We start from the raw sequence: 25,497 nt of genomic DNA on the forward strand, positions 1-25,497 counted from the left end.
ATGGTGAGCAAGTGTCAAGTTTTGTTTAACTCGTGAGTGTGGAAACCAGCAGAAAGAGAATAGCTGAGAAACTGAATTTCATGTTGTCAGTGGAAAAAAGGATTGCTGAAATTAGATTTCTAAATTAGATTCAAAATTGATTAATGTCCTAATGAACAACGTACACTTCGGCATTATCTTCTCTGCTTAGAAGTGTACCTTCTCTGTTTTCTACACATTAACCTCTAACTTTGCAGTTTCAGAACATTTGGGCTCTAACCATTTGTGAATGGGAAGTTAAACAAAATTCCATTCTCCAGGGCAGCCCGGGTGGCTCAGCGGTTTAGCGCCACCTTCAGCCTGGGGTGTGATCCTGGGGATCTGGGATCGAGTCCCACGTTGGGCTCCCTGCATGGAGCCTGCTTCTCCCTCTGCCTGTCTCTGCCTGCCTCTCTCTCTCTCTCTCTCTGTGTATCTCTCATGAATAAATAAATAAAATCTTTAAAAAAAATTCCATTCTCCAAAAGTATCAGATGACTCAGATATGTATTTAAAAATGTTCTAATGTGACTTTAAAAGATCACACAATCATCTTTTGCCTTATTTCTAAGTTTTGGATAATTTTCCTTAACTTCCCACCACTGAAAACTACCACAGCCTCTTGTATTTAAAGCAGGCTAGAGCTGTCCAAACCCAGCAAGGCACCTTTCTGCTCAGGGCACAGACACAATTTCCTTGCTGAAGTTTGTGATAGCAGCCATCAGCAAGATCTTGAGGTCTCTCCTATAGCCCTACTCACTGGCTTGGACCTTGGCCTTTGCTAATCCTAAATTTGCTTCTTCACCTGGTCAGGGAGGCTTTTTCCTTGCTTCTGGTTTCCCTCAGGGCCATCTTGGATGCAAAGAGGTTACATAGTTCCATCTGGAGGAAGTTAGTTTTGAGCACAGAGTTGTATTCAGGTGAAGTAAGTAACTGCTTTCATTATGTGGTTTTGTCTCTGAACATGTAATGTTGCCCACTTCTCATTGCTACTACTAAAGGCCAAATCTTAATCCTCTCTCATTATAGTTGTCAATTAACTCCTCTTTCCACTTCTAGTCTTTGCCCCTGAAGTATAACCTCCTTTTTCTCTCCATAGGTTTTTAAAATACATTTCTTATTCCTATCACTTCCCACTCATAAAACCTCTAGTAGAATAAATCCAATCTCCTTAGGATGACATTCTAAGCTCTGCAAAGACTGTTTCTTCCCTTCCTTTCCAGCCACTTCTCTATCCCCTTCTTTCTCAGGCTCTTTGTTCCAAAGGAGTTTACTAGTGGGTAAAGATAGTAGGAAAACCAACTTTGGCCAGTATAAAGGGAGAACTACCTGATCGAGTCTGCCAAAGCTTAGGAAGTGTGCTTAGTTGTGATGCCACGGGAACACCCAATCCAGTAGACATTTTGGGCAGGCACAGGGATCTACGTCCTGAGGGATACGGAGAAGGCAAACAACATGGTCAAGGTTTTTGGAGCCTATAGTCGATTAAAGAGGACTGGCAAGTATAGTAAGTAGACTACAGTGATGGTCTCTATAGTAGAAGCATATAATTGCACAGGTCTTACTGTGGTGTACTTTGGAGGAGGGGGGTGCTAACTGCTTCACAGATGAGGGAGGCTTCGAGGAAGGTGATATTTGAGGTGGACTTCAAAGATGAGGTATTTGACCGTTGGGAAAGAAGTATTTGGTAATTGTGAAGGGGATTCTGCAGCTTCTAAGCAATGAGACTGGTGAGGACAAAGATACAGAAGCTTTCATGTATGTCTCAGAGAAGGGTAAACAGCCCAGGATGGCCAGAGTATAGGATTTCAGGAGTGGAGTGTGGTTAGGGTTAAAGTTAACAGTAAGTTGGCTAAACTCTGTAAGGTCTGATATTCCAGGTTAAGGAAATACTGTGTATATGTTGTGTTTTATACATAGCATGTGATAATTGTCTTTGAATTAAGTGCTGTGTATTTGTGAGTGCATGTGTGTAGCTGTGTGTTAGGGTGTGTGTATTACATTTGGAGATCATTTGTGAAGATCCACTGAGGCAAAGCAAATGTTAAAAAAATGGAGCCAGAAGGACAGGTTAGACCTAAGCTTACTCGGCCTTGAACTTCTGAGATGTTCTCCAGTTCCACAAGCCCATATGTTAATCATAGCATGCCAGAATTGGAATGGACTTTTGGGACCAGTAGTTCATCCATCCATTCAGTTCTCTATTCAGCAAATTCCTGATAATACTCTTAGAGCTGGGATATGGTAGTGAACAAAACAAACTGCCTTTGTGGAACTTGTTGTAGTGGGGGAAACAGAATGAATAAAATCATTAGGTTTTTTTTTTTTTTTTTTTTTTTTTTGTAATTTTGTATGTGTTATGAAGAAAAGCAGGAGTAAAGGGTTAAAAAAATGGCTGGGGAAGCCCTTTTTGAAGGAAGATCATTTTTAGCTGATAGAAGAACAAATGTAAAGTCCCTAAGGCAAGGTCTTGTTTGTAGAAAAATTAGAAGGCAGACAGTTTGGCTGGCACCCTGAGGGGGGAAGAAGCAGGAAATCAGGTTGGAGAGAGAACAGCTCAGGCCAGAACATAAAGGGCCCTGAGGTCCATTTGGCCAGTGAGAAAATGAGGCTGACTAATCAATAGCCAGGGCCATACAGCAAGTTAGCAACAAGGCCAGGATTGCTACCATCCTGGTTCAGCTTCCCTGCCTTTGCGTCTCTGCTTTGACCCAAGATGAACTTGAATCTCATTTAATCTCCTTCTCTTCTCCCTCATTTAGCTCTCTTTCCCTCCTCATGTGCCTGTGGCTCCTGTCACACCATTGTGGTGTTCCATTTCAGGCTACTTTTCTTCATTGCATAATTAGCATTTCTCAGACCCACCTCTGCACACATGACCTGGTAATAGCTTGATTCCTGGAAGGTCAGAGTTACAGAGGTCCTTGGACATCCTTTTGTTTTAACCCCTGATATTAGAAACCCAGAGAAGACCAGTGATTTGCCTAAAGCCAAGCAATCTGGTTAGTGGCAGAGCTTGATTTTCCTTTGCTACCCAGTCTCTTGCTCTTTACTTTATGCATGCTGCCTCCCTTTCTTAGAGTCCAACTACAGGGAATCAAGTTGTGACTCATGTATGTGGCAAGAACAGCTAGCATTTAATGGCTCTCTGCTGTGTGCCCTTACCTTAGCTATTTACTTGGCCTTTGTCTTGTGAATTAACTGTTCTGGTCATTGCCTTTGAACTACCACACTTTTCAAAGACAGCATGTTGCTAAATTCTGTACCCATGTTCATGATATCCCCACGCTTGAATGAGCATCCTGCTTTTATCCTCCAGTCTATATCCAAGCTTGTCTCTGAAGTCCAGCCCCAGTCTTATATTCAGAGAAGCACTGTGGAAAGAACATAGGGTTTAGAGTTGAATATATCTGGATTTGAATCCTGGCTTTGGCACATACTGGGACAAAGTAGTCTTGGACAAGTTACTTGACCCTTGAGAGCAGTTTTCTTACTTATAAAATGAGGATGTTAATACCTGCTTAATGGAGCCATTGGAAAGATTATTTACAGTATTATATGTACACCTCAAGGATTGTATAAAGAGAAACTTTATGGTCCATCCTGGATGCCCTCCCTTTTTTCTAATTATCTAATAGCTAACGCTTAGGGTTTTTTTCTATGTGCCAGGCTCTGTGCTAAGTGCTTTGTGTGTGTGTGTGTGTGTGTGTGTGTGTGCGCGCGCGCGCGCTAAGTGCTTTTACAAAATAATTACAGCATATTAATCTATAATTCTCAAAATTAAAAAAATGTAGAAGGCATTAATGCCATTTTTTCTATTTTCTTTTTGTGTGTATAGATGTCAGGTTAGGACTCAGTGTATACCTACGTTCTAGTGTTGCTGTTTTCTAGTTGTGTAAACCTGGACAAGACTCTTGACCTTGCTCTTAAGTGTTTTTCCCACCAGAGCCCTAAGATTTCATCCTGTAACCATTTGGAAACCTGACATGCTTACCTGCTCACCTTGGAAAATGTGCCTGTGTTGATGGCTAACTGAGCAGTAGTAACTGGGCTGGCCCTGTAGGACTTAGAGAGGACCAGATGGGGAGGCATGGTACTACTGGATGCCTAGGAGCCATTAGATCAGGGATTGGCACTCCTCTCAAACCAAATCAATCAAAAGAGTTCTTTTTTTTTTTTTTTTTAAGATTTTTATTTATTTATTCATGAGAGAGACAGAGAGGCAGACACAGGCAGAGGGAGAAGCAGGCTCCATGCAGGGAGCCTGACGTAGGACTCCATCCCGGGTCTCCAGGATCACGCCCTGGGCCGTAGGCAGCCCTAAACCGCTGAGCCACCCAGGCTGCCCTCAAAAGATTTCTAGGATCGAAGCATTGGTGTGCAGTGTTGATGGTGACTCTGCTTGGAGAGTTCTGCCAGCCGCATTGGATGAGAAGACCAACAATACCTAGCCACACTTGCTTGTGTTGGTGGCAAGTGTCCCAACATGGCTGTGACTGACTGCCCACAGACCGTTTCTGCCATTCATGACATTAGCCACTGACCTTGTGTAAGCCCTTGTAAAAGACTGCTATGGTTTGATAGAGCCCAGTCTGTGGAATCACATAGATGTGAGTTCAAATCTCTGTCTGCCCAGCCCAACCCCCTGTTTTGGAGTTGTTTGAGGATTCAGAATTCCTTAGGTAAATAAGGGTCACTTAATACCTAATACTAACTGAGCAAATGGCAAGTTGATCTTAATGATTAGCTCTGTTAAGACCAGTATCTTTAAGAGGTGGCATTAAAGTCAGGGCTTCTCTGATTCTCTGATTGCCTACCTGCCATCCCCAATGCCCTGGATCCCTTCTTTCCTTCCTTAAGTTCTGGCCCCAGAAATGTTGGGTAAGAAGGAGCCTCTCAGGCTATAGTCTCTATCTTCTAGGTGGTATATATGAGTAAGCAGGATTGTTACATAGCAGATATAGCAGGCCAGGGCAGGTAGCTCAGGCAGCAGCTGAACAAAAAGGCTTCTCTCTGTTCCCAATAAATTGGTCCTTGGGGATCCTAGCTTTGAAATTATAATTGACACAGGAAGGAAAAGATTCATTAGGCTCTGGACTCATTAAAATGCTCTGCTGCTCACCTACGATTTATTCTTGGCACTTCATCAGGAGGAATTAAGTAAACCAACGGGCTTGGAGGCTGCTGACAGCAGAGTCTGCTTGTGGAGTGGGGATGTTGAGCTTCCCATATTATGGAGTTGGCCTCTGAAGTTCCTCACCCCTAGGACTAAGCATGAGTCTAAGACTTGTATGCTGTCAGTGCCTAAAGGACCTTTTGAGATGATTAATAGATGATAATAGCTCATTTATGGATAACCCAAAGAAGGACTGGGTCTTGCTTGCCCAAGATCACTGAGCACAGTAGTGGTAGAGCTAGAGTTACAGTCAGTTAGGCTTCCTGACTTCCTGGCCAGGAATCTTTCCCTGCATCACCTTTGAATTTCTAGATCCACTGTTTCATTCATTCAAGTATTTACCTTCAGCAGATATTTTTGACATATCTATGTGCCAGGATTCTGTGAAAAATAGTCCTGGGAGGAGAGGGAATACCTGACCAAGTATTAGATTAGAAAGGCCTCCAAATCTGAGGGGTGAATAGGAATTAACAAAGAAGCAGATGAAGAGTGTTTAAGGCCAGGAGACCAGTGTGTACAAAGGTCTAAAGACTCTCCAGAATGGAAAGTTGTGTCTTGCTAGAGAGTAGGGGAATTGAAGAGAGGAGAAATTAAGAGGAGTCAAATCTATGAGGTTTAGTTTACTTTCTCTTTGGTTATAATAAGAACCTTAGACAAGGCATCCTGGGTTCTAGATGTGTTTCTGCTTACCAATATCAGTCATCATTCAGGTAACATTTATTTAACGTGCCATGCTGAACACGGAGGCACAAAAATGCATAAGATGTATGTAGTCCCCCTTTTCAGAGATATGTCAGTTTAATGAGGCAAACAAACTAATAAACTACTCTTATAATAAATTAGTGAAATAATTACCTTTGCTGGGGGAAGTTGGAATAGAGCTGAATGTTACTGTGTTGGGCTTTGATTATCTCACCTGTCAAGTGATGATAACCACTGTTTGCCTCATGAGCTGATGAGAAGACAGCCTTGTAACAGCTGGCATTTGTGTGGCTTTTTGTGGGTTACAAAACACTTTTCCATCGTTAATTAATCTTAACTACAATCATCACTTAGGAAACTTCTCCCTGATTTACAGATGAGGAAACTAAAACAGAGATATTGAGGCTTGTTCACGGTTTCACAGCTTTTATTTAACAAAAGCTATGATTATAAACCCAAGTATAGTAGATCCAAATAAACTTTTGAAAGTAGAGAGATGGCAACCTTTCTATCTCCTCCTTGTGTGGCACATTTCCTCTTCCCATCACTAGAAATGCAAAAAACCTCTCCATTGTGAGAAAGACTGACCTAAGTTGGCTGGGAGAAAGAGAGTTTATTTCAGATCTTTCCCAGATTGGGCACTGAATTTTTAAGACCGTATGTTCCAGTTCAGTTCTTGTTCCTTCATTTCCTGCTGTTCCATGCCATGCCATTTACAGAGGTGTGTCTCAACCATTGTCTAATTAGCTACACATACCACCTTATGGAGATATAGAGCCTGCTGTACACATGGGTAAACTGAGGTCACAGAAGTTAAGACTTCACTGAATTATTCATGCCAGAATGAGGACTGGAATCCAGGGCTCCTGATACCAGATAGGTACTCTTAAGTCATAGAAAGCAGGCTCCTTTGATTCAGTTCAGTTTATAAAATTCTTGAGTTTGCTATACAAGAGAGCCTGTTGTTAGGCTCAAAACATCTTGGTGCAGTGCTTTGCTTTCCTTAAGAGCGGGGAGTTTTGTTTACTTCTCTGGCCTTAGCCAGGGCCTAGTTCCAAGAATGCTTTGCTATTGGTTTTGACCTTTGTCTGTCATAAGCTGGAGGGAACAGTTGGCTATAGCAATGTGGATCAAGAGGGTGTGATCCCAGGCAGGGCTAGAGGATGAGTTGAGAGCCCTACACCCATACATTGCTGTTTTTGTGCCTAGACCCCTGCCAAGGTATTTTGCTATCCCAGCACAAAGTGAAGCTGGCCAACCCAAAGTGAAGCTCCCGTCTGCCTTCACCCCCTTCCCCAACATACTTCTTGATCTCCTGGATATATTTCTTTCTTTTCTTTTCTTTTCTTTTTTCTTTTCTTTTCTTTTCTTTCTCTTTCTCTTTCTCTTTCTCTTTCTCTTTCTCTTTCTCTTTCTCTTTCTCTTTCTCTTTCTCTTTTCTTTTCTTTTCTTTTCTTTTCTTTTCTTTTCTTTTCTTTTCTTTTCTTTTCTTTTCTTTTCTTTTCTTTTCTTTTCTTTTCTTTTCTTTTCTTTCTTTCTTCCTTTCTTCCTTTCTTCCTTTCTTTCCTTTCTTTCCTTTCTTTCCTTTCTTTCCTTTCTTTCCTTTCTTTCCTTTCTTTCCTTTCTTTCCTTTCTTTCCTTTCTTTCTTTCCTTTCTTTCCTTTCTTTCCTTTCTTTCTTTCCTTTCTTTCCTTTCTTTCTTTCTTTCTTTCTTTCTTTCATGAATGATAGACACAGAGAGAGAGAGGCAGAGACACAGCAGGCTCCATGCTGGGAGCCCAACGTGGGACTCGATCCCAGGATTCCAGGATCGCGCCCTGGGCCAAAGGCAGGCACCAAACGCTGAGCCACCCAGGGATCCCCGTCCTGGATATATTTCTTACAAAGGTTCTAGGACCTGCTGTTCCAAATGACCCTTTGGATCTGTTTTTCCCAGAGATGTTCCAAAATGAGGTTAAGAAATCTTGTCCCACAGCCATTCTGGCATCTCCTCTATCTACAGGCCTTCTATCAGACTCCCGCCTACCCTGCTGTTTTTGCTCCTGACTTCCTAAGCAGATTGGCTGCTTAATGTGACTTTGACAAACAGACTCTAAATAGTAGTCAATACTGAGAAATTAATGTTTTCTATTTATCCAGTCTTTTTTTTTTTTTTAATTTTTTTTTTTAAGTTGTTATTGGTGGTGTTATTTTCTTCAAAATCTTAACTGGAGAATTTTAAGGAACACTGTAGGGTAGTGAGTGATTGGGATTAGGACAGTTGATTTCCATGATGGGAAGCCCATAATAACCTCAGCTACCTTATAAATCATTGAAGGAAATATCAACATTTATTCACAGTGTTTCAAATGTCCCTTACAGAGCTCTTTTCGGGCATGTTACTGCCTTTGAGTTTTAGAGAAACTTTGTGAGGGAAGCAGTGCAAGGATTACCATTTCCACTTGATAGTTGAGACCAGGGAAGGTTAGTGACTAGTATGGTGGCAGAGCTCTAAACAGAACCAAGACTTGAGAGAACAGTAGTTCTGGGTTTGAAATCTAGTGCTCACTACTTGCTAGCTGCATAACTGGGCAAGTTACTTAGCCTCTCCAAGCCTCAGTTTCCTTCTCTGTAATAGGATAAAGATATTTACGTCTTATGATGTCTAAGGATTAAATGGTATAATGAATGAAAAATGCCAACAGGATATAGAACAAGTATTACAAGCTCAGTAACTGCAGGTTTTCCATCTCAGTGTTTTAAGTTCTTGTATTCTGAGTCTTTGAAAATTAGTACTCTCGTTACAGTAAAATGAGCTATATGTAATACATTTCTTTTTTTTTTTTTTTTTTTGTAATACATTTCTATTAACCAAAGTATCCTTTGAGAGTCTCACCGGGTTAAGAGAACTAAATTAATGGGAAGGCAGGGGTGCTGGGGCACACTGGATAAGTACTTCTGATACAAACCACAGTAGGTTAGAGTGGATAGGGACCCCAGAAGAATGTTTCAGGGTGTCTTTCTCAGAGGAGATGTTAATAAACTGGGAGAAGTCAGACTGAATAATGCAAAGCATATTTCTTTTTTGCTGACTTCTCAGAGCCATAGTATGTGTGCGACTCTAGGTGGAGTGGTGTGTTGGGAGGAGATGAAATATGCCAGCTTTCCTATTTGTATTTGACCTCAGAGCACCTTTTGTGAGGAACTCTCATAAATATTTTGAGGAACATTGGTCTTCCATGGAAGAGTTCATGCATGCATCACTGAGATGATCCATTTCCTCTATTTTCTGGATAAGATAATTGAGGTCTGTAACCAAGTTTTCCAGAGCCACTCCACAGTGGAATCAAGTGTGAAGTTCCAGATGCCTAATTCCCTCTCGGGCCCCACTACTACTTGTATTCCACCATTCTTCCTCTTTTAGCCAGCAAATCATAAAATTACAGAGGATTCTGCAAACCACTAATCAGAATATTGTTAGAGCATAGAGGTTTCAGTTTTGATGTGTTCATCTCAGTAAACAGAAAGATTAGGAAACCACAGGCCAACAAATTTTTCTAAACAGTTGAAGGACCAGAGGTTGAGTAATTAGCTCAGTGTCTGGAAAGGTTCCTCTAACCCAAAGGTTTTAAGCCTGTTTTTGGCTTTAAGAAGTTTCCATTGTATCCACGAGCTCATTCAAGAGGCTCACAGTAGAGTTCTCAATGATGAACACTCTGACACCAGTAACTATGGGGAAGATTCTGAGAGAGGTTTGAAGAGAATGTGTCAAATTTCTGTTCCATTGCCACCATCACCACAGAATGGGTAGAACTGTCTACTGGATTTCTATCTAGACTGGCAGAGGGAGTTGTCCTTGACATTTAGTGGGCACTATCCTTGCATTCTGCTAAGTCTTCTAGTTCAGATCTAGTTAAAAACATCACCTTTATATTTGCAAAGTTGTACAGTAGACTTTTCGGACCACATCCGATACTCAATCCTATGACAGAGGTTATCTTCCATGTGTATGTGAGGACACTATGACTCACAGAAGGGATAGTGACTTGCCCAAGGTTTGATAGCAAATTAGTGATATATTCATGTTTGCATTATAGATGTCTAGTCCAAGCCTAACACAGTAGATCCTCAAATATTTATTAGATGAAAAATTAGTACATTCTCAGGAATGAACTCAGCTTCAAACTGTTTGAGCAGTATTCTTTCCAACAAGCCAGCATAATGGGACCCAGTGGATGGGTTTACTCAGCGTCACCAGATAATTCAGAGAAAGAGGGGGCTAGGTCTCCCTCACTGTGTTGATTCCTGACAGGGATGGAGGTTTCTATCCTTTGCTTTTCCTTGCTTGTTGATGACCTAGTACATTTTTCCCCACAGAAAGCCCAGATTCGTCAGTCTCTGGGCTGCAGCTTCAGTGTCTGTCTCTCTCTCTCTCTCTCTCGCCCCCCCCCACCTTCCCTCCTTTTCTCCCTCCCTCCCTCTCACCCTCCTCCTTTTTTAAAAATTAATATCTATACCCAATGTAGGGCTTGAATTCATGACCCCAAGATTAAGAGTTGGATACTCTACTGACTAAGCTAGCCTGGGTCCCCTCAACTTCTCTTTAGAGTCCCTGTTCCTTATAGTCTACTGAACAAAGACACAGTGATCCCCAGCTTCTTGCTCGGTCTCTCCTTTGTTTTCTCTCCCATAACTGTCTTGGCCTATTCTGCCATACTAGTGGCAACTTGGGCTCATTTCATGAACACCAACTGTACAGTTTACTTTTAAGGAGTTGCCCTGTCAGGAACACTGGGAAACCCACTTACTGAAACAGCACTCACTTGTTCATTAGCAGAAATTCACTGAGGATCTATCTACTGGTTGCCAGGGCAGTGCTGGAGGGCCGGATTGCAAAGATTAACGAGAGTCTCTGTCTTCAAGGAGTTCAGGGTCTCCTGGAGAGAGACAGGTATGTGAATTACAAAAGTGCAGCAAAAGTTGCTGCAGCAGAGATCTATGGAGGATATTGGATTTCAGAGGAGGAAGTGACTGGATCTGCCTGGGGGATAGGAAAAGAAGGCTTTTCTGAAGAGTTTTCATCATGGGCATCATATCAGTGGATTTGTGCTCAGAGAACGAACTCCTCCTTGCCTTAGCCTCCCATCACCAAATCAGAAATTGGCTCTGGTCTTGCTCTATTGAGGAAGCAGTATCTCTCTTAACTTTATTCAACAATAAGAGTGTGATATTTGGAACAATGGGGCCAATAGTACTTTAATTTTCTTAATTTATAAAATTCCTGAATGCTTGACTGGATGATACATTATCTCATTGAATCCTTATGGGGAAACAACCTTATGGGGAAAATACTGTGATATTAATTTCCATTTTACAAATGAGAAAATTAAGGCCCAAGAGAAGTTAAGTCATTTACCTGGGATCATTTAGCTGATCTATTGGAGAGCTGGATGGAACCTGGGTTCACATCCCAGGTTGTCTGACTCCAGAGTCATTTTTCTGAAAGGGCCTCAGAAAGGGCTCTTTTGACCTTGGTATAATTCTTACCTCAAAGATTTGTAAGAATGAGAAGTAAAATACTAAGCAGTGTGTCAGTCATATAATCAATTAATAAATCACAATGATCATTTATTACATTATAAAACAGACTTTCCTAAAGGCTGGGGTGGATTAGGCTCCTGTGGAAATACCTCCTTTTTCTCTCTCTTGAGTCTCTTCTGGCTGTGTTCTCTGTACAACCTGCTTCTTTAAGAGGCATTGACACTGAGGATGGCAGGGGCAATGGTACATGGAGTTCATTTCAGCAGATACTCCCTGAGCTCCCACTCTGGGCCAGAGCCTATCCTGAAAGGCAGAGGGGATGTGGAGATGAAAGAATATGGACCTGCCATCAGGAATTCACAGTCAGCATAGGAAAGGAGATAACACAGAAAATAGACCATTTTAATACAGTCTCCTCAGATGGAGGTTAGGCAGCACAACAGATCCCACTGCCCATGGCTCATAACACAACTAGCAGGGTGAGAATGACTTACTGTTATTTTAATTGTTGAAATAGTCATCCTATTAATATCCTTGTCATCATTAAAGCAGCTGTTATTAATGTAGAAAGTAGGTAATACCTTAGAGAAGGGTCAGCAGCTACTCAAAGGAGACTTTTAACATGCTCAATTGGAAAAACCTATTTTATTTTTATGAAGGGGGAGGTGGTGCTGTTCCAAAACTGCCAGTAGAGCTGAGGGAGTCCTTGGCTTGAGGAATGTACAGTGGGGAAGGATTTATATCCCCCAGGCCTTCCTCCTGGCCACCCAGTGTGCTGCTTAGTTATTACATACTTTATAGCTTCTTGAACCCAGGCACATTTTTTTTTATTTGGCAGAATGAGTAAGAAGGGGGAGGACAGGACATGTCTGAGGCAGGACATCTGCCAAGAGAGGCAGTTACTGAGCATCTGCTGAGATTGGCAGGTTAAGGGCATTGTGAGTTGTGTGTATTATTGCATGAAGTATCTATTAATTGATCCATGAGCATTATTGGAAATGTGAAAAATACTCAAAGTTATTTGGTGCTTGGTGAGAGAAGATTAACACATAAGACAAAAAGGATCCAACCCTGGTGGGATGACCAAGAGGTTGACTTGTGTGGTTCAGACTCCTGAGCTGTAGGGACTTAGAAGTGCCTCCTTTCTAACCTGCTTGTCACAGAGGAGTAGGTCATGGCTTCCATGAAGTCCAGGTTCTTTAGCGGCCCTTTCTGATATGGCCTCTGCCAGGCCCTTTTTCTTTCCTTGCATTCCAGTCAAACCACAGTACATATTATTGTTCCCTAAATATGGTAACTCTCTTTAGCTTCCTTCCACAGCTTTGCTCATGCTCCCTCTCATTTGTATGTGGGCTAATTTCATCTTCTCCCTCTGGATAGGATCAGATCTTGTTGAGTCCTTCCTGACTTCTCTCTTCTTTCCTGTCCTTTGAGTTCCTAAGTCTTCCTGTCCTAGCCCTTACCAAGATGAAACAGAAGTCCTGGTTTTTCTGAGATCTCTACCAGTGGACTGCGAATTCCTCCAGGGCAGAGATTGTACTTTGTTTATGTCTATATTTTGTAAGATGTCTGACAGTAATACATGTTCAATAAATAGTTTTTGATAAATGAAATTTTCAGCATATTATCCCTCTGCCTAGGAACCTATAATTACTTCTTTATGGTATTCAAAACTCTGTAGACTCAAAAACTTAAGACACTATTATCTTCACATACACATGAAAACAACAATGAAGATTTGTCTTTTCCCTCCTAATTAACCCCAGTTTTCTACACTCCCCTGCCCCCCATTTTATTCACTTATTTTTAAAAGATTTTATTTATTTATTTTGAGAGAGAGCACACACATGCGCACACAAGTGAGAGGAGGGCCAGACTCCCTGCTGAGCAGGGAGCCTGACATGGTGTTTGATCCCAGGACCCTAAGATCCTGGACCTGAGCTGAAGGCAGACGCCTAACTGACTGAGTCACCCAGGCACCCTTCCCCCCATTTTAATACAGTTCTGGTGAGGTTGTCATGAAAGTGGCATTCATTGGTGATAGTATAAATTGGTATAGCATTTTTGGAAAGCAATTAATGTATCTCAAGAGTCTTAAAAGTGTTTGTAGATTCTTTTTTAAAAGATTTTATTTATTCATGAGAGACACAGAAAAAGGCAGAGGCAGAGGGAGAGGGAGAAAGAGGCTCCATGCAGGGAGCCTGTTGTGGGACGCATTGAGCTGAAGACAGACGTTCAACCGCTGAGCCACCCAGGCGCCCCATGTTTATAGATCTTGACACAGTAATTCTACTTCGGGGAATCTGTCCTAGGGAAATAATCAAATATTAGAATAAACCTTACCTTAGATGTTATTTATAATCATGAGAAAATGGGAGAAGCATAAATGACCACCTGACTACAACCAGTCTAAACTATAATAAGTTCACGTAGAAAACTTTGAGTCACTAAAAACAGTAGTTCTAAAAAATGGGGCTTATTGAAAACTATGCAGCAATAAAGACAAATATGTTATATATATATTAAAATAATTGAAAAAAATTAGGCTACAGAATTGGATACATGATTTTACTGTGTAATCTAAATACAATGCAAAAGAAAAAAACAATGGAAGGAACTATACCAAGGTGCCGACAGGAGTTTCATCCTGAGTGGAGTAGGGGTTTAGGTGATTTCTTATGGTAATTTCTTTATTTTTTTCTTGTAATTTCAAAAAATAAATACACTAAGGAATACAAATACCTAAATTATTGGCTACAAATTTTGAAATAATAAAGCAAAACTTTAACTTCAGTTTTTTTTCTTTTTTTTAAAGGCATGTACACAGGGTAGACAGTATACATTTATTTTTTTTATTTTTTTATTTTTTAAAAAAAATTTATTTATGATAGTCACAGAGAGAGAGAGAGAGAGAGAGAGAGAGAGGCAGAGACACAGGCAGAGGGAGAAGCAGGCTCCATGCACCGGGAGCCCGACGTGGGATTCGATCCCCGGGTCTCCAGGATCGCGCCCTGGGCCAAAGGCAAGCGCCAAACCGCTGCGCCACCCAGGGATCCCAGTTTTTTTTTTTTTCTTTAAAGATTTAATTTATTTATTCATGAGCGACACACACAGAGAGAGAGAGAGAGAGAGGCAGAGACACAGGCAGAGGGAGAAGCAGGCTCCATGCAGGGAGCCCGATGCGGGACTCAATCCTGGGTCTCCAGGATCAGGCCCTGGGCTGAAGGCGGTTCTAAACCGCTGAGCCACCTGGGTTGCCTGAGTTGTTGTTGTTTTGTTGTTTTTTATTTTATTTATTTATTCATGAGAGACACAGAGAGAGGCAGAGACACAGGCAGTGGGAGAAGCAGGCCCCATGCAGGGAGCCCAACACGGGACTCAATTCCTGGGACTCTAGGATCACGCCCTGGGCCGAAGGCAGGCGCTAAACCACTGAGCCACCCAGGGATCCCCCTAATTTCAGTTTTAAGCAGAGGAGTGATATGGTGATATTATTCCAATGACTGTGTGGAGGATGATTTGGGGAAGTGGTAATAAGAATAGAGAGAGCTACATTTTAAAATCTTTAGGAGGCCAAATTCGTAGGCCTTGGTTTACTATGTGAATGAAAGGATGGATGATTGAGTATATGGCGCAGTATATGCTTAATAGAGAATATTGGCTCAGGGAGTTTAATTACTTGTCCAGAGTTATAGGACTAATAAGTAAGTAGTTGATCGTGGATTTAAATCCTGGTCTTTCTGTTCCATGGCTTGTGCTCTTGCTCCCACAGCTGAGACCTGTATTAAAGTTTTGAGGAAAGTTTTTTTGACCAGCTTTTGGAGTGTAGAAACTTGTGTAGTGTTGTGTCTGTCTCTGTCTGTCTTTCTTTTTATAAAGATTTTATTTATTCACGAGAGAGAGAGAAGGGGGGCAGAGACACAGGCAGAGGGAGAAGCAGGCTCCCTGCAGGGAGCCTGATGCAGGATTCCATCCCAGGGTCCTGGGATCACAACCTGAGCCAAAGGCAGACACTCAACCACTGAGCCACCCAGGTGCCCCTAGTGTCTCTTTTTTTCTGAGGGAAAAGAGACCAGAAAGGGTTGATTAATTCTTTCTAAGATGTTGACGGGAAAAGGCCACAGATACCACAGCTGCTTCTTTCTGTATGATCAGTTAACTGACTAGAAGTTCATTGGATATGTTATGTTTGCTGTCTTGGGGGATTTTCCCCCTCCTAAGTTGTTGTGGTTCATTGGTTGGCTTTTATTTGATGCTGGTGACATTACTGCCCCCTTGAGCTTAGATATGCAAATATGTACCGTATTACATGCAAATGAACATTTTGGTCATTATGCCAAATTTATGAGCAATTCTGCAGCTCTGAGGGTGGTAGAAGTCAGATTGGCAGCCTCCACTAAGGGACAGTGTTTAAGCAGCACCCTGAAAGGAAGGTTTGCCTGAACCAGATAATGCTCCGTCCCCACACCTGTCTCATATAGTCTTGTCCAAGAAAAGGTGGTTTCTTTGTTTTTTGTTTTTTTTTTTTTTTTTTAAGATTTTATTCATTTATTCCTGAGAGACACAGAGAGGCAGAGACACAGGCAGAGGGAGAAGCAGGCTCCATGCAGGGAGCCCGATGTGGGACTCAATCCCGGGACTCCAGGATCAGGCCCTGGGCCAAAGGCAGACACCAAACCGCTGAGCCACCCAAGGATCCCCAAAAAGGTGGTTTCAAACTCGATTCAGTACTTTGGAGTCTGATATCCAGTCCTTCAGAAGAACCCAGTTCATGTCAACTTGCTCACTGTATGACCATGGGCAACTGACTTTGCCTGTCTGAACTGGGGTTCACTGATTTGTAAAGTGAGTGTGACTTACAACCCCTTAGAGTATTGTTGTGTATGGATTTGATAGCTTTAACTCATGAAGGGGCTTCCAAGCCTCATTAAAGGAGTTGGACTCAAATCTTAAGAGTCTTAAACAGGAGGTGGCAGGAACATGCTTCACTCAAGAGACAGATGCTTCGTAATGTTTGTGGAGTTAATTTGTTACCAGGGGGACAAAGGCAGAGTGGCTATGACTGTGACATCATTCTCAGTGGTCCCCTTTGGGCCAAACATATGGTACTGTAGGGTCATGCCTTGAGTGAGCTCTAAGATATGTTTAGATCGGCACTCTGGAGAGAGGTCTGAATGTAGGAAATTAGAAAAACACATATGTCAATGCATATGCTCTCTGCAGGATCAAGCTTTTGTGGGGCTGTGAGGGGTAGCATTCATGTATTTTCAAGGAGAAAAATTATTGTAATGAGCAAAATATTGATTCCACATGAAAGGATTTTAATCAACTGCCCTTACACCCGAGGGGCACAGTGCTTGGCTGCGTTGCCAAGTTGTGCACCATCCACCGCCTACTTCCAGCTGACTGGTTTCCTGCCCAGGTCCCTCTGTCTAGGAAGACCTGCAACAGCAGTCCATCCAGGCAACATTCCTGTCCGTATTTATGAAGCATATCTCGTGTAAAAGAGTATACTCCCATATGTTATTATCTCTTTGACCCTCACAACAGCCTGCATTGCAAGTGGACAGAGAGGGATTTTTTTTTTTTTACCCATGTTAGAGATGGAGAACCTTGAACCTCAAAGAAGTGAAGTGCCTTCCCAAGTTCATACAGCTAGTAGAGATGGAATTTAGGACCCAGGGCTCCACGGGCGAGCAGAAATCCAAAGCTAGTAATCCCCTATTGCTATTTTAACTTAGGGCAAGCTCCCTCTTGAGTGAGGTTAGGCCTCCCTCTCTGTGTCCCTCAGAGTCACTTATTTCTTCTAAGATAGTCTGGAAAATGGGGATATCTGCACCACAATGGCACAGCCTTCTGCTGCCTTATTCAGAATAGAGTAGCCACAGGATGTGGAGGTTATGTCAGAGACACAGAACAGTGAGCAGCAAATAAAGGTTTCTTGCAGTATTGGGCCCTGGGTCCCCATTGCCCAGAAGAGAAGCCCAGCCTGCCTTCTGGGTCCTTCAGGTACAGAGAGGCCTTTTGGAAATTGTACTTAGGAAAGGGCCTCTTCTTGACCCCCTTCTCAAGTTGTTTTCTCTTGTAGGGTACTGCTTTACTCTAGATACTCATTTGTTCATACAATACTTTTTGTTTTTTAAAGATGTATTTATTAGAGAGTGAGAGAATGAGCAGGAGTATGAGAGAATCTCAAGCAGACTCTGTGCTGAGCGTGGAGCCCACCTTGGGGCTCGATCCTAGGACTCTGAGATCATGACCTGAGCCGAAATCAGAGTTGGATCTTAGTCAGCTGTGCCATCCAGGCACCCCTTATTCAACACTTAATGCCTACTCTTGTGATTCCTTTTATGTTCAAGACACATTTCCAAATACTAGAATTTTGGTGACACACTTGAAGAGATTATTGTATCCACAGTTCTAGTGTTCTTTCCTTCATCACAATTCAGTTCTGGTGACATTATTACAGCAGGATTCACCACCTTCCCTTTGATACTCCTAAGGAAAAGTTCTTGCAGTTTCCAGCAATAACAATAGTGGCAGCAGTAGCTAGTATTTACATACTTTGTAATGTACCAGACACTGATCTTAACACATGAATTGAATTAAATTTTATACTCTAGCAGCCCCAGAGATATTTATTGCTGTGCCCATTTTATAGATAAGGTAACTGAAGCATTAAGAACTTAAGACACTACCCAAAGGTCATGTCACACAGCTAGTTCAGTGACAGAGTGAAGGCATTTTGGTCTCAGAGGCTGCTCTCCTGACCAGATTACATGGCCTCTTATGTGGGAATAAACATGTAGGCTTCGGCTCCTGCTTGGTGACAGGCCTCTTCTCACAGCAGATTATACTCCTCTCTATGCTGTATCATATGACCCACTCTACTTTGGAAAGATAGCACCTCATAGGCTCAATTAGAACGTAAAATTCTGTACAGTGATAATTTGGCTGTGCACCTGGAAGATTCAAGTGCACTGTTATGTCTTGGCTGCTCATCTGCTTCCGCCAGTCACGCTCTTGGGTATACTGTATTATTCGAGAATCAATCTGTCCACCTTACTTTTTTTTTATATAGATTTATTTTTTATTGGTGTCCAATTTGCCAGCATATAGAATAACACCCAGTGCTCATCCCATCAAGTACTCCCCTCAGTGCCCATCACCCAGTCACCCCCACCCCCCGCCCACCTACCCTTCCACCCCCCTTAGTTTGTTTCCCAGAGTTACGAGTCTCTCATGTTCTGTGTCCCTTTCTGATATTTCTGTCCACCTTACTTTTAAGAAACTCCCTAGGATAGGAAAGACTACTGTAAGCAACCATGAGACAAGACTGTGAAAGTTACAACTTCCTGGCTAGTTTCCTAATGTCACCCAATGTCAAGGAGAGAGGGTCCAGGAATACCAGCCTCTTCAGGAATATACCCTCCTCTCAGATGCCCAGGCCTCAGGAAGATTGTTGCAGTCTCAGCCTGGATCATTGTTCCTTGCAGGATCTAGCATGACCTAGAGTAGATATATCACCTCCTAAAGTGTTGAGTGGCAAGCCTTGAACTTCCTATCTTTGGCCTACTTATCCTGTTCTCTCTTTCTTGAAAGAAGCAAAAAGGAAAAAGATTTAGGATAGTTTTTGTTAATTGGTCTAACACCAGAGTCTAAAAGAATTGGGCTAAAGGACTTGAAAGAAATGGAATAAACTTATTTCTTTGCTTTGGTTTTCTTGTCTGTAAAATGAGATTAATAATACCTACCTCAAAGGGTTGTTTCAGGAATTACTTGATGATAAATAATATTTTGAAATACTTAATATGTGCCTGTTATCATAACTTGTATTATCCTATTTAAGCCTCACCACAGCTCTGAATCCCCATTTTTCTGAGACTTGGTTAAGGGACTTGCCAGAAGTCAAACCTCTAGTAAGTGTGTAGGTGGGATTTGAATAGAAGCTGGTACTCTTTTATTTTATTTATATATATTTTTTTAAGTTTTTAAAAAATTTATTTAAGGGGTGCCTGGATGGTCTCAGTTGTTGTGTCTACCTTCGGCTTGGGTCATGATCCACGGGTCCTGGGATCGAGCCCTGAATCAGGCTGCCTGCTCAACAGGAAGTCTGCTTCTCCCTCTGCCTCTCTCCCCAGCTTGTGCGCGTGCGCATGCGCTCTTTCTCTCTCTCGCAAAAAAAAAAAAAAAAAAAAAAATTTTTTTTTTTTTTAAGTAGTCTCTACACCCCACATGGGACTCAAAACTCATGACCCAAGGTCAAGAGCTCCTCTGACTGAGCCAGCTAGGTGCCCCAGGAGCTTGCATTCTTAACTATTATGCCATTTTCTGCATGAAGAACCTGGCACACAAGAGAGCTCCTTGTCTCTCTACATTTTCTACTTCACAAGAGGTCTGGAGACCTGCTTTCTCATTCCATCACTGATACTAACTTATTTTTGTGACCTTGGGCAAGTCACTTCTTCAGACCTTAATTATCTCATCTGCAAGGCCTATATTTCATTCATCTTTGGTTCCTCAGCATTTAGCTGGACAGGATGTGCCATAATGAGTATTGAGTACTGAGGCAGATGATCACACTAGATGATCTGTAAGGGCCCTTTCAGTCACTACCTTCTTTGAACATCCTAAGTATCTTATCTTCAGTTCCTCCTGAGCATCATATTCACCTTCTCCACCTGGCAGCATGACCTTATTTCCTCATGTCTGTTTGTTTAGGCAGTCTTAATCCTGGGTACTTTGGGGCAGCCCACATGGTGCCTTTGTTTTTACTGGTTTGTGAAATACGTGTAGGACAAATCCACCAGAGATAACACACATAAGGGATGGTAAGGGCTGGCTCACAAAATCAGAAACCTGCTCTTATTCCATTCTTACCCGGTGGGGTCTGGACCTAGGGTAACCCTGCCGGCACAGTGCTGCCAGGCCTGAATAATGGCCACAGCTTGGAACAGGGTTTTCCATGAGCTCCATCGGGGTCTCCAATAATTGGAACATGGCACCTTCCGACTCATAATGGATGGCAGAATGAGAGGGGCATTTGTCACTGCCTGACTTCCCTGTGGGAAAGAGGCTCATAAGTCACAGCTGACAGACCCTTTGATGACTTTTAAACTTCATTTACAGAAAAGAATAGCTATAATCAACCAACAGCAAGCAGTGACTAATCTTGCCACATTATCACTGTGAGGAGTTGGCCCCTTAAGGTGTAGGAAGGGGGAGGGAGGGCCATCCTCCAAGCTCACAGCAAGTGCTTATTGGCTCTTGGATGTGAGAGAATGCCCTCAGCAAGACCCCATGCATTTATGCCCAAAGGATTAGAAAGTGTTAGAAGCTGACCCCCTGGCTGGTACAGGGTGTGCTTAGCATGGAAGCCATTTTGGGCCAGAGCACTAGCTCTGGTCTCAAATTGATTGCAGCTCTGCCATTTCCTGGCTTGCCTGACTAAGCTCCAACCCTTAGGCTCCTCATCTGTGAAGTGAAGACAATACATACTATCACCTACCCCACAGCAGAAGACTGAGTGCAGTAGTAAGTGCTCAGTAAGTGTTGGTAATGATTATCACAGTCACATGGTTAACCCTGAAAGAGCTCTTTATGGTCACATGCTCCAGATCCTGAGGTCATGTGGCATATCAGCAGCAAAGCCAGAATCAGTCTTTCTGTGGGAAGAGGGGAGGTCAGTGGGAGCAATCTAGTGGAGTAGAAGAGTAGTAGAAGAGTGGAGTTCTTTAGAACCAGATAAGCTTAGGGTCTTTTTATCCTAGTCATGCCATTTAATGTTACTGTGGACAAAATTATTTAAGCTCTCTCTGAGCCTGTTTCTTCATCTGAAGAGTGAAGATGATAGTACTTAACCTCATTGGGTTGTGGTCAGGATTGTGAAAGATAAGTCTTGTAAAGCTTCCAACACAGTGCCTGGTACAAAGCTGCTACATATTGAATTGTGTTCCCTTTTTTTTCTTCCTCAGGATAAGAATTAGTATGTAGCTATCAAGAGAAGAAGAGGCAGCACTGAAGAAATTCTCTTATCTTGAGACATTTTTTTTCCAGCCCTACTGTGCATATACTTGCAGGAGGGAGGGTAGAGCAGGGAACAAAGGTGAAGGGTATGTTTTGTGCATTGTACCGCAGTCCTTCCTGTCAGGCATGACCTCTCTCCCTACATCATCGCCTGGTAGGAATTCGACTTAAACATACTCTTTTTTTGTGGAGCCTTCTGTAATGCTCCTTCCCATTCTAATGTCCTGGAATGCTTTGTTTGGGCAACTTCTGGGACTGTGGACTCCAGCCCAGGCACATGTGCTTTGTAGTCCTCTTGATGTATTGGGAGTTCCTTGAGAATCAAGTACCAGACCAATTGCTGGATGAATGAGTTGGCCCAGTGAGTATTTGGATAGCTATAACTATAATTGAATGTGTGTTTGGATGGTTTCCTTTGACAAAAATAAAGAGGTTGACAATTATTTTTATTTTATTTTTTGTTTTCTTAAAAACATGGAACACTTCACAAATTTGTGTGTCATCTTGTGCAGGGGCCATGCTACTCTTCACTGTATCTTTCCAGTTTTAGTATTTGTGCTGCCGAAGCAAGCCCAATTTTTAGGTCCCTAAATGTAACTTAGTATTGGGGATTATAGGGCCAAGGTTGTACCTACTCAGTCCTTGCTGCCTTTCCCCTCATATCTAGAAGGGCTGCTTGTTACAGATGCTAGCCTCAGCCTAAGGCCACAATCAGGGGTAGAGTTAGGGTGCAAGATAGAGGGAAGATAAGGTATATACCCAGACTACACTGTGGGGAAAGGTGACTGAGGCCCCAGCCCTGCCTCTGCTTTGGGGCCTCCCCTCAGGGCCTATCAGATGCTGATAACAGTGTTATAGGAATAGAATTTCATGGTATAGCTGAGTAGTGAGTCACTGGCTTAGAAGGCTTGACACCTCTCCCAGCTAATGTTCTTTCCTCTCCTAGCTCCTTATAGTAGTACCTGTCAAATCAGGCATAGGCTGGGGGGATCTTTATTAAATTTCTAGGTTTGGTTCCAGACACTAGGACAAGGGAAGAGAGTGTGTGTAGGCCCTCTGCTCCTGACTCCTCTATTCTTAGGCAGAGTATGGAGCACTGGGAAATGACAGGGGTAAAGAATATAGGGCTGGAATGTGGATAATCTAGAGTGCTGGGCTAGATGCATCTGTTTTCATAGGCCCAGGGCATTTGAGTTTCTTATGTAAATACCTACTGGTCCTAGTCATTATACCAGGCACTTTATACCTGTTATTTCTAATAATTCTGGGATTGGTATAATTCCCATTTTGCAATTGAGGAATCTAAGGCTTAGTGAGTTTAAGGGGCATATTCTGAGTTTACATATCATATTTCTATTTTCGGTGAATTTTTCCCTTTATTGTTAGGAAATAGTTAAGAAACAGGTCAAAGCAAGTAGAAGACAAGGCCTGTGAGCACTTGTTCCCAGAATCTCCACAGTGCCAGCACAGAGGGGAATACTTAAGAAATGTTTGTTGAGTGAGTGAAGGGGATAGGAGTTGGGTAATAATATCTATAATCCTCTTTCCTTTTATAGTATGTTACAGATGCAGCAGAGCACTTAAACAATGATTAGCCTATTTGATTTTGTATCAGATCTGAAAGGTAATTAGGCAAAGATTATTTCTCTTCTCAGAATAAGGTGATAAGGCTCAGAGAAACTGTGTAACTTGTTGCAGGTCACACATCAGAACCAAGATCAAGCCTCCTGAACCTGTAGTCCGTACTCCTTACACTCCTAGGAGACCTCAGTATTCACATAGTGGGAGCTGGGGTTTCTCATGTGAGTGGGAATTGTCAGGAACTAAAGAGCATTCCTTAGGAAATTAGTCCTGTCTGGCCAGTAATGATCATTTGGGCAATGCTAATGAGCTGGGGCCTGGTGAGTTTAATGAGATTAATAGATGTTCTGTCATCCTTGGCCGCCTGTTAACCAGGAGCCTCTGGACCAAGGAAGCCCTGGGCACTGATCAGTCTAATTGCTTGGCTTTGTCCAGAAATAGCCTTGCCATCACTGATAGCTATTTTCCTTCAAAACTGCCCAGTATCTCCAGGGTTATCTAAGGGCAGAGGTCTGGCCACAAGCTGGTGTGCTCCTCATCTGTACACTGGAGAATAAGGCCAGAGGTGCTCAGCAGGATTGGCCTAGACAGAGGCCCTACATAGCATTGCGGGGCATCAGGACCAAAAGCAGCAGCTCTTCTTTTGAAATTAGTGTTTTAAGAAGAAGAGATTCAGTGCCAGGGAGGAACTATGGAGTTGGAGCAGTAGGCATTCTGATGGCAAGTGCCTCAGAGGTTGTGCTGAAGATAGACTTGATCCCGATAGCTATGGTTGGGAGGGCATAAGGGCTGACATGGCAGAGTCAGAGGCTTGGGACAGTTGCTGAAACAGTGGTGTGTAGAAGCCTGGATTCAAGTCCCCTAACTACTCCCCTTTACTAGGCTGAATGGCCTTAAGTAAGCCACTTACCTTTGCTGATCCTCAGCTTTTCATTATGAGACTGATAATGTCAGGATCAAGGATATAAACTGGTTTTGTTCACTAAAGTCCTGTGCAAACATTGTAGTAGAAAGGGGAAGGGGCAATAACCAAGAAGAGGCTGTCATTGACTTGGGATGACACATTCTGTCACCTTGGCATTCAGTACCCAAGGCATCTCTATGAATAGGCTTTATGTAGTCGAACAGATCTGAGTTCCAGTTCTGGCTTTGCTGTATTAACCAACCAATAACGTAGCCTCTCTGAGTCTTTATTCCCCTATTTAAAATACCTCTGCACAGGGCTGTTGTGAGGATTAAATAAGTTGGGGTGGGGATGCCTGGGTGGCTCAGCGGTTTCGCGCCTGCCTTTGGCCCAGGGCGCAATCCTGGAGTCCCGGGTCGAGTCCCGTGTCGGGCTCCTGGCATGGAGCCTGCTTCTCTCTGCCTCTCTCTGTCTATCATGAATTTTTTTTTTTAATTTTTATTTATTCATGATAGGCACACAGTGAGAGAGAGAGGCAGAGACACAGGCAGAGGGAGAAGCAGGCTCCATGCACCGGGAGCCTGACGTGGGATTCGATCCCGGATCTCCAGGATGGCGCCCTGGGCCAAAGGCAGGCGCCAAACCGCTGCGCCACCCAGGGATCCCTGTCTATCATGAATTTAAAAAAAAAAAAAAAAAACTTAAAAAAAAAGATTAAATAAGTTGGGGTATGTAAAGTCTGACACTGAGTAATTAGAGGTTCTTCTTCCTTTGATAGTTCTCTGGGGGTCTCATTTACCCAGAGTTCAGGGCTGGTCATGTCTTAGGATTTTTCTACCTTTAGAAAGCCCTGTCACTTTACCACATGTTCAGGCTTGGCTCTTGGATTCCATCTGAAATGTTTCAACTGGGAAAAATGATTTGTTTTTGCCAAATTTCCTCGTTCTTATTAGCTTGGAGAAATAAGCCCATCCTTTCGAGCTGTAAATTGCATTTCAAAGCATTTCAAAGCCTGTGTCACTGGTGGGTTTTAATTAGCTTTAGGGGCCCCCTTTTATGCAGCAATTGTTTCTCCAGCAGGTAAAGGTGAAGACACTTGGGAGCTAGTCCCCTAGTTTTCCTCAAAAATATCATATCTGGATTACCCCCTCCCAGCCCTGCACTGTCCCGAGGGCTTGTCTCTCACCAGCCCAAAAGGAAAAGTGGAATATAAGAACCCTAGACTTGGAGGACTCATGGGGTTCTTGGCCCTGCTACTTCTGGGCTGGAGCATTGTGGCCAAGTCCATTGTCCTCTGTTCCTGAGAGTGAGGACATACAAACTCCGTGTTCACTGAAGTCTCTGCTAATCCGACATTGCAGAAGTCTCTGGAAATAAGTCTGGTTCTTTCTCCTCCTCCTTCCTCCCACCAAGAACAGTTCCTCTACCCACCTCTCCTTGGTTCATTGCTAAGCATGGGGCCTCTAGGGGCTGCAGACACCTTGCTCTCAATTACACAGCTAATCTGTGAGGCAGAGCTTGGCCCAGGGGGAAATAGCTTATCAAGTCTAGCAGCTTCTGCTGAATAGGA

At 42.8% G+C, this 25,497-nt stretch overlaps 1 protein-coding gene and 1 non-coding gene across 10 annotated transcripts in view; one reads left to right on the plus strand and one right to left on the minus strand.

The window, feature by feature from the left end:
* Positions 1–25,497, plus strand: part of RALY (RALY heterogeneous nuclear ribonucleoprotein) — a 154,160-nt gene that overhangs the window by 117,574 nt on the left and 11,089 nt on the right. The window lies entirely within an intron of this gene.
* LOC140618893 (U6 spliceosomal RNA) lies at positions 21,911–22,016 on the minus strand. The gene has a single exon (XR_012018891.1). It is a non-coding gene; the product is annotated as a U6 spliceosomal RNA (small nuclear RNA).

Source organism: Canis lupus, chromosome 26 (assembly GCF_048164855.1).
Source record: "Canis lupus baileyi chromosome 26, mCanLup2.hap1, whole genome shotgun sequence".
Lineage (NCBI taxonomy): Eukaryota > Metazoa > Chordata > Mammalia > Carnivora > Canidae > Canis > Canis lupus.